At 36.4% G+C, this 8,004-nt stretch overlaps 1 long non-coding RNA gene across 1 annotated transcript; it reads right to left on the minus strand.

Annotated features, from left to right (window-relative positions):
* Positions 1 to 2,185: 2,185 nt before the first annotated feature.
* On the minus strand, positions 2,186 to 7,355 carry LOC139935674 (uncharacterized). Its single transcript, XR_011785838.1, has 4 exons — positions 7,249 to 7,355; positions 4,787 to 4,870; positions 4,001 to 4,083; positions 2,186 to 2,342 (listed from the first exon to the last, which is right to left on the minus strand). It is a non-coding gene; the product is annotated as an uncharacterized lncRNA (long non-coding RNA).
* Positions 7,356 to 8,004: the final 649 nt, after the last annotated feature.

An 8,004-nucleotide genomic window follows, 5' to 3' on the forward strand; every position in this document is an offset into this window, starting at 1 on the left:
GAGCAAAATTGGATAAATACGCAAGGCTATAGTCTTGTTGCACTTTTGGGCACAATTTGAGCAAAATTTGATAAATATGCAAGGCTATAGTCTTGTTGCACTTTTGGGCACAATTTGAGCAGAAATGGATAAATACGCAAGGCTATAGTCTTGTTGCACTTTTGGGCACAATTTGAGCAGAAATGGATAAATACGCAAGGCTATAGTCTTGTTGCACTTTTGGGCACAATTTGAGCAAAATTTGATAAATACGCAAGGCTATAACAGTGTTGCACTTTTGGGCTAAATTTGAGCAAAATTTACGTAAGAACCTTGTTGAACTTTTGGGCACAGTTTGAGCAAAATTTGATAAATACGCAAGGCTATAACAGTGTTGCACTTTTGGGCTAAATTTGAGCAAAATTTACGTAAGAACCTTGTTGCACTTTTGGGCACAATTTGAGCAAAATTTGATAAATACGCAAGGCTATAGTCTTGTTGCACTTTTGGGCACAATTTGAGCAAAATTGGATAGATACGCAAGGCTATATATAGGCTTGTTGCCCTTTTGGGCAAAACTTAAGCAAAATTGGATGTGTTGTTGCACTTTTGGGCAGAACTTGAGCAAAATTGGATGTCTTGTTGCCATTTTGGGCAAAATTTGAGCAAAACTTGATAAGTACGCAAGGCTTTAGTCTTTTGGAATTTTTGGGGCAAAATTTGATAAATTCTTGTGGAATTTGTTGGCAAATTGGATTAATATGCAAGGCTATAGTCTTGTGGATTTTTTTGGCAAAGTTTTAGCAAAATTGGATCCTTGTTGCACTTTTTGGCAAAAGTTATGCAAAATTTGATAAATTAGCAAGGCTGTTGCACTTTTGGGATTTTTTTAAGCAAAATTTGATAAATACCAAAGGCTTCAGCTTTGTTGCACTTTGGGTACAATTTGAGCAAATTTGGATTAATACGCCTTGTTGCACATTTGGGCAAAGTTTTAGCAAATATTGTAAATATGCAATGATTTTTGTTAAATACGCCATGTTGCATTCTGGCATATAAGTTTGAAAAATTTACAAGGCGTTATTCTATATAGCCCTGTTGCTTATTTTTTTTAGAAATATTTGATAAATATGCAATATGTTAATTGTCCCGAGGCTGCAAAAGGTGTCAGCCCTCCATTCTGTTGAGCTTGAATCTCTCTGGGTTCGTTCATTAAGGCCTCGCTTACGAACTGACACTGTTGACTTTGGTGCTGTTTCATTGATGACAATCGGTCCTTAGCGGATGCAGTTGTTATGCCACCTCACAGTTGGTTCACATGTAAAACAAAGCAAATATTCTTGCATTAGTCTTGTTTTAATAATCTGATTGAACAGAGTATGATTGTAGGGCAATCTTGTAGTTAAGTAGACCCATGCAAGCAAAATATTTCAGTTTCAAATTTGGCCTATTCATCCTGGTAAGGTTCGTCTAAAACAGGGCTACCACGTGAAGGTCCCAGGATACCTGCCCCACACGGTTTCCAGATCATCAGGGCCTTTGCACCATCCTGTCGGATGGGTCAGGTCCGCCGTCCCAGAAGGAGGGACAGTCCCCTACTGTACTAGCGCGGTCCCTAGTTGGAAAGAACTTAGGGACTACTTCCGTTGGTCAACCATTTGTGATAACACCGGCACCATCCTAGCAGATGAGGAGCCCGAATGCACCTTTAAGATCAACCACCCAGTGGCCCGAGCCGGAAGTAGGACCCCACATGCCACGTGCACGTGTCCAGGTCCCTTTAGTCTTATTCGAAAATCGTCCGTGCTGTACCATTTCGATCCGCAGGCACCACCATTTATTTCGATCCGCACGCACCACCATTTATTTCGATCCGCAGGCACCACCAAGTTAGCGCAAAAAAACGCGTATATGCTTGCTTGCTTGCAATGGTGTACTTATTAACAAGATGCCAACTGTATAGTGAGCTACAAAAACAACCCACTACATGTAAGGCATCAAATATCAACACATGTAAAGCCCGTTTCATACTTCCTGTGAATGCGATGCGAATTTTACGTCGGAACCCTCTTTTCGCATTAATATTCACAAGTGAGTTGAGCAGATTTGAACTGCTGCGAATTATTTGTGACATCAACATTCGCTTCACGTTTGCAGGAAGTATGAACCGGGCTTTACTCATCTAAACAGAATATCTTACTTTTGTTCATTCGTGATCCACTGATGAGCTGCTCGGATGTCTTGATGATATTGATGTTTTCCAAGGCAGTTGATCTCCTTTATACCCTGCAGCCTTCAAGGTGTCGGTAGGGGAGACTCCATCCGTACTTGGTTTCAGGAACTACTGGCCCTGAGTTTTTGTGCTGAAAGGTCAAGTTAACGGATAGAATTAGTAGTTATAAGCCAATATTTTGTCATCAAAACTCTTGCATGGGTAATTTAGACTACCTCTTTATATAATAATAACAATAATGGTGGCTTTTTATAGCGTTCAGGTCTGTCACGCAGTGACGCTCATGGCGCTTTAACATTATTATTACCCCTGGTCACTGGGCCTTAAATCATTCCTTAAACCATCTTAGCTCCCTGGGGAATATACAGTCCGTGCCCCCAAATAGGTAAGCTAATCAATCACAAGAACCAACTCTGCCCTCACAGGTACCCATTTACCCCTGGGTGGAGAGAAGCTTATGGTGACGTGAATAACCACCTAGATATTTCTTTGTGTATCTTGCACATGCTTGCCCCTGTGGTGATACACTTTTCACCCATTAAACGAGGGACAGAAAGTAGCAGAAATAATGCACCCGTATCCCCCTTTTGCCTTATCCCCAGTTCCAGAACATTTGTTGTCCGTTTGTTATACAAACATGGCAGACAAGCCAGGTTGCACCATAGTTTTTCATTGTACTTGGGTATTTGGCTAAATGGAAATTAAAGCATTCTGGGATTTCTACACTATACCCTGGCAGATTATTTATCTGATGTGGCTAACGGCCAAGGTTCTACGATTGCTGGTCGGTGCCTTACTCATATTTTCTCACAAGACAACAACAACTCCAAGTGTAAAAACGTTTTGCTGTCTTTCCTTTTGTAAAGTCAAGGCTTTATTGGTCAATTATATTTTTAAAAACAATCCCTCATTATTAGCAAGATAATTTGGGTGGTATACTGACCTAAAGAGGTTTTAATTTGGGGGGCGGGGGGAGGGGGAGATGAAACAGACCCCCCCCCCAAAAAAAAAAAAAAAAAAAATAATAATAATAATAATAATAATAATAATAATAATAATAATAATAATAATAATAATAATAATAATAATAATAATAATAATAATAATAATAATAATAATAATAATAATAATAATAATAATAATAATAATAATAATAATAATAATAATAATAATAATAATAATAATAATAATAATAATAATAATAATAATAATAATAATAATAATAATAATAATAATAATAATAATAATAATAATAATAATAATAATAATAATAATAATAATAATAATAATAATAATAATAATAATAATAATAATAATAATAATAATAATAATAATAATAATAATAATAATAATAATAATAATAATAATAATAATAATAATAATAATAATAATAATAATAATAATAATAATAATAATAATAATAATAATAATAATAATAATAATAATAATAATAATAATAATAATAATAATAATAATAATAATAATAATAATAATAATAATAATAATAATAATAATAATAATAATAATAATAATAATAATAATAATAATAATAATAATAATAATAATAATAATAATAATAATAATAATAATAATAATAATAATAATAATAATAATAATAATAATAATCAGAAGTACTGTTTATTAAGACTACCAGCACCATGCACTTTTATAAAAACAATTGTACTTGCATGGTGATTGGCCTTTAGCTAAATGAGTTTAATCTGGGCGCTAGTTCCATTTGATTTGCATATACATCCTTCAAACAATTGTTAAGAATTATGTATTTACCTTCTTTGTTATAGGCCTACATCATATTCAGATCACTATGAGCTTGTTACTGGTGATTTCTTCCCGATGGTGGCAGACAAACACTACAAAGAAAAGCGTTTTAAGGACAAAATAAGTTTGCATATAAAAATATAAAAATTACAAGGGGTAAGTTCGGCAGTTTTATCGAATTTGGGACAAAATGTTTACAAATTACAATGGGTAAGTCCACCAATTTGATCAAATAATTTTTGGAAAAAAATTAACAATATCACAAGGAATAAATTTGCAAGCCAACCACAGACCTTGTTTGTTCAACCATGCATGTCAAGGTTTAGGTCTTGTTTTTGTTTCCTGAAATAGCGCCCAGAACCAGTTCTAGGATTCAGACTTGAGACAGGCTCAATTTTTGTGACTTGGTCTTGATGCGAGTCACATTGGCAAAAGACTCAAACTAGACTATCATATGACTCGGACGTTATCCCGAGGACTTGTGATTGCGAGTCACATACTTTCACCAAAGATACTTAGTGTGCATGTGTACTCCTGCTCCACGTTACTAGGCATTTTCGCTTATAGGGCCTACAGCTAGGGCAGAAATTTGACGCTAGCACAGTAAGCGGAGAAGTTGGCGATAAGCAGAGCCATGAAATTGGCCCTTTTAAATCTGAGGCGAATATTTTAGAGGATTGAGCTGTATAAAGATTTAATGAAACATTTCTGAAATGTTCATTTCAGTTGGGTTGCTGACAAAGAGATACTGTTTTTTAAAGCAACATGATAGCATTTGTTCGCGTTTACACTTACCCTTGGTCCATGGTCCAAGTCAGCAATCACTTGTACATGTGGTGATATTTTGTGGACAGTGTGCCAGCTCAACAGTATACAACCCTACAATCAAATGAAACACAGGTAATATTTTAAATTTGTGCAGAGCAACCAAATAATCACTAGCTTTGAATCTCCAGACATGGGATCAATGGGAGACTTATAGGCGGTCCTTTTCACAGTTCTCACCAGTATTAAGCGTGCTCACTGCTCATCACACGGAGTTAAAGGAGGGCGCCATAACTTTTGCGCAATTTGGCTGTTGCGCAAAAGTGTGGAAGTGCATTTCATCACACAATAGAGATATTGTGCGTTGGAATCCTGTGAGACCAGCCATGTGCATGACAAACTTTGGAGATATAAATACTAACCAGAATTAAATTGAATTATATATATAGGCCTATTCATAAACCAAGTGTACAAGTTGTCCACAAGCACTCATTTTGCCACACAGGGCGATTCAAAGTGTGGATCATGAACTATATTGATAAGTACCTGTTTGGTTTGTTGTCAAGTTACATAACTTTTTTAAAAGATCTTGAATAAATTAGAATCATATACTAACTATGTCAATGTCATGTATGTGTACAAAATTGTGGAGACTATTGCCTCTAATCAGAATTTGACCCTTTCTCAACGGCCCTTTCTCTATGGTTTAACTAACAGTGTTTGATGATGATTGTGCCCATATTATTGTACATGCTTTTCCTACTCCTGCCAATAGGTGGCGCTCTATGAGACATTTCAACTGAATATCATAATGGACTTACTGAGCATGTGATAGTTGTTATGTAACAACCCGAATCAAAAAGGGTTATCCAGTACCTGAATTTATGCACAAACCCTTTGGGGTTCCTGTGTGAAAACGATGTAGGATACCTGTGAAAATTGTCTGAGATCCCTGTTGAAACATTTTTTTGTTCAAAATTGACAAAATTAGGGGTTTAAATCCAGCACTTTTCATAGTTCTAATGGACCAAATCTGATCTAAACCACTCCCTTTTAATTGTGATTTTTCAATGTTGCATCCAAAATTGGTAAATATTTTCAATTTTTGACCCAATTTTGATACAAATGCTCGACTCACCGAGTCCCTCCCATATAGTTGACTTACCACTCACTTGTGATTGTTTAATGTTGCACCCAAATTTGATAAATATTTTCAATTTTAGACCGAATTTTGATAAAAATGCTGGACTCACCACTCCCATTTAATTGTTCAATGTTGCACCCGAATTGTTAACAATATTTAAAATGTTTGACCAAATTTGGAAGAAAATGCTGCACCCCTTGTGATTGTTCAATGTTGCACCCAAATTTGATAAATATTCTAGATTTTACCCCTCGAGACTTGTCCTTATATCCTGGGATGTCCTGTTTTCAAGGTGTCTCTAATATCGAGGCAAATCTTTTCCCTCTCTGCGCGGCGATGTTATTTTGTGGTTCGACTTCTTACCAAGCAAAGAGTCTCCCCATTGATCGAAACTTAGAAACAAGTAAGGCTCTCTGATAAGTTGCACTTGTGAATGCAAAAAGTTTTGGTATTTTAGGCATTTCTACGAGGTACAATCATGTTGGGGCCATATAAAAAAGTTTGCCCACCCAAAAGGTTTCATCAAACACTTTTTCAATTCACAATTCACAATGATTAAATCATGTGACTGAACATTCTGCTAAGCATTCTGGAAAAAAGTACAGAGGCTTAACTTAAGCCTCTGTATTTTTTTCGTAGCCATGTGCCTTTTTATATCATTTTCTCATATATCTGGAGAATTTTTGTCTAACATTTATATTTAAATTTAAACATCGGCTTGGTGATTCAATTATCACTGTTGATTTATTATACGCTTGATTATAAAAAATCATATTTGAAAGCAAATAATTATTGACACTTTCATTTTTATTATAATTATTTTTGAAATTTACCATGGTTACGGTAATTTTAATAAAAATGAAGACAACTGTTGGCTATAGATAGAATCATACACAAAGTCTCACAGAACATTTCGCAATGAAGCAGAATCTTTAAACCCATGCATGGACGCTGTCGCGTTGCATGCAAAGGAGGAGTTCAACCTGGGCTAGGGAGGAACCTGTGTTTTGTTTTGTTTTTTCAAAATTTGAACTAAATTCTAGACTAAGAAAATGCATGAGTCAAGATGTAGGCCTAAATTGGATACAAACGCGTTTCCCCTGGTGATTTGAATTTTTTTAACTCATATTGTGGCTTTATCAAGACATGTGTAGCCCCGGCCGCCCGGCCCACTTGTACCGCCAACTCTCTGGCGAGTCAAGTGGGGCTACGAGACATGTACAAACAATACGCGTCCACCCTTCCTCATGCTTTTCAAATGTTGCGCCCAGTGAAAACAAAACAAAAATTCACAAAGAAATACATTCCATAACAATTCAGTATTTCACAAAGATAACAATCAACTCACCTGTGTTAGTTTTGCATAATAATAGCCACGGAACTGTCCGCGAAAAGTACAATCACAGTCTGAACAGAAATCGATTGACACAGGAGGTCTTCCCTCAACCACGTTTCTTGAAGTAAAATGGCGACTATTATAACTGGCGCCCGACGACCCATATCTCTTTCAGTGTTTCAGGTTGCACTGGCGTACTGTCTTCAGTGCGACGTCAGGGTGTGTTCCAGGTTGCACTGGCGTACTGTCTTCAGTGCGACGTCAGGTTGTCGATTCAGCAGTTTACCAACCAAGGTTGGAAAACTATGGAAAGCCAAAAACGCAAATCAAGAACATAGCCATAGTTTGTAAGAAATTTATAGTTTCAGATAATTATTCAAGCAGAAAAAAAGCCAGATTAGAGTTGAATTGTTGGTGTGCTGTGCATAAACAATCTATTTTTAGGAATAGATTTCTGTTGCAGTTTATGTAAACCTTGTAAACCATGGTTTAAACCAAAGATGGACTAGTGATTATTTTGCTGGGGGTGTGGCTAGTTGGATTTGGGTATGAGCAAGCTGGGTAGATGACTGGGGGCAGAGACTGGGAGTTCGATTTGAGGGTAGGGGAGATGGACTAGTGATTATTTTGCTGTGGTGTGCCTGGGGACATGGGTATGAGCAAGGGGTAGATGACTGGGTGGCGGAGACTGGGATTTCGATTTGAGGGTAGGGGAGATGGACATGGGTGTCTAGGTTTATTCCAGGAGCTGTGAGCTAGAGCCCGCTG

The sequence above is a fragment of the Asterias amurensis genome, chromosome 4, assembly GCF_032118995.1.
Source record: "Asterias amurensis chromosome 4, ASM3211899v1".
In the NCBI taxonomy this organism is placed as follows: domain Eukaryota; kingdom Metazoa; phylum Echinodermata; class Asteroidea; order Forcipulatida; family Asteriidae; genus Asterias; species Asterias amurensis.